We start from the raw sequence: 2,067 nt of genomic DNA on the forward strand, positions 1-2,067 counted from the left end.
CCACCTGTAACACCTCTCCCACCTCATCTCTGCTATGTGCATTTCTGCTTCTTCCACTTTAGCATTAAAGGGCCCTCTTGCTGGTCCTTGAACATATCAGGCATGTATGTAACACAACATTTCTACTGGATTCTCTCTTGCTTGCAAATGTTCTTCCCCAAGGTCTCCAAATTGCTCACCCGTTCATCTCCTCAGGAATGTATTCAAATATTACCTTCTCAGGCTAGCCTTCAACTAAACAACCATCACCTTATTTTAAAAATACAACCTTCAATCACTTCTTGGCCTTTTGGCTAAGATCAAGTGTAGTATCTGTTCTTATCCATTTAAAAATACAACCTGTAAAATGTCCAATATACCTTTCACAGTTCATTTTTTTCTATGATATCTATCAGTATCTAGTGTTGTATATATTTAACTGATTATTATGTGTCTGTCTGCTCAGTCTTCCTCACTAGTTTGCATAACTCATGACACCATGAAATTTTGTTTCTTGTATCCTTGGGGTCTAAAGTGTGTCTGATATATTTTAGGTGTTTGATAAATATTTAGGGAACCACGGAAGATACTGTTGCATGAGTGGGGCAACTGACAGTTCTGTAGATCTTCAAGAGTCTTTCATGAATTGAAAAACTGAATAAGTTGAATTAAATACATTGATTGAGCTGAAAAGTAAATACAATTCATGATGAATTGAATGAGTTGAATTGAATTCAAAAATGGAATGAATCAAAAAACTGAGAGAATTGAATAAATAAACTGACTTGGGTCTTCAAGAATATGAAGGACTTGGATATATGGAAATATGAAAGTCAGTTTATTATAGGAAAAAAGAAAATAAAATTAGACACAGAGGATCTAGGTTTGAGCAAAAACATGTTTTTGGTGCAACTCTAGGCAAGGGTATTAACATTTGAAGTTTCATATCTTCATTATTTGTCTTAGAAATGAAACTGGCAAATAAATGTCAAAGCACTCTACATTCTACTAGCAGATATTATTACCTCGACCTGTTTCCTTTATTTACAGCTCTTTCTCATAGCAGTTTTAGGATAATACTGGAAAGATATTAGTGCACAAAATCTGAGGTGATATAATTATTTTTGCTACCTTGTATCCTTGTAATAACTGACTTTGCAAGCAATACTTGTCTGATATCTAGCTCAATTAACATTGCAAAATACCTGCCCATTCTATTACCCTTTATTGATTTTAGTGTGATGGTTAATTGTATATGTCAATTTGACTAGATCAGATAGTTGGATCAGGTAGGTGCTCAGATAGTTGGCTAAACATTATTTCTGAATTTCTCTGTGAGTGTGTTTCTGAATGAGATTATCATGGAATCAGTAAACTAAATAAAGCAGATTGCCTACTGCAATGTGGGCACGCATAATCCAATTTGTCAAGGGCCTCAATGGAACAGAAAGGTGAAAAAAGAGTTCACTCTCTCTGCCTGGCTCTTGAACTGGGACATCAGTTTTCTCCTGCCCTTGGACTGGGACTTACATTATCAAATCTCTTGCTTCCCTTTGTTCTCAGGCCTCCATACTTGGACTGAAACTTAAACCATTAGATTTCCTGGGCTCCCAGTTTGCAGATGACATATTGTTAAATTTCTCAGCCTTTATAATCACATGAGCCAATTCTTTTTAATAAATCTGTTCATATATACATATGTACAGACACATGTATAATTTACATTACTATATCTATTTCTATGCATTTATTTGCCCATCTGTTCTCTTCCTTTGGAAAATCCTGACTCATCTACCATTATTATAAGAAACTACAACCCATAAAAAGCCATTAGAAGAGTAAACCTGCAAATGTGTTATATGTGCCAGTGAGAAGATAATGGACCTATGGACCTAGAGGGCTCATGGAGACCTTAATTCTTACTCAGAGTTGTCATTACTTGTGACATATGGCTCCCATTTGTGAAACACTAAGAAAGTAAACATACAAAAATGCCCAGGGTCTATAGACAACTGAAAGGCTATCTTGGAGCCTATCTTCATATTAAATATTAACTTGGAAGACAAAAAAATTACTATATAACAGGGA

At 35.1% G+C, this 2,067-nt stretch overlaps 1 pseudogene; it reads left to right on the top strand.

The window, feature by feature from the left end:
* The first annotated feature begins 273 nt into the window (after positions 1-273).
* On the top strand, positions 274-378 carry LOC114501252 (annotated as a pseudogene).
* Positions 379-2,067: the final 1,689 nt, after the last annotated feature.

The sequence above is a fragment of the Phyllostomus discolor genome, chromosome 6, assembly GCF_004126475.2.
Source record: "Phyllostomus discolor isolate MPI-MPIP mPhyDis1 chromosome 6, mPhyDis1.pri.v3, whole genome shotgun sequence".
Classification (NCBI taxonomy): Eukaryota; Metazoa; Chordata; class Mammalia; order Chiroptera; family Phyllostomidae; genus Phyllostomus; species Phyllostomus discolor.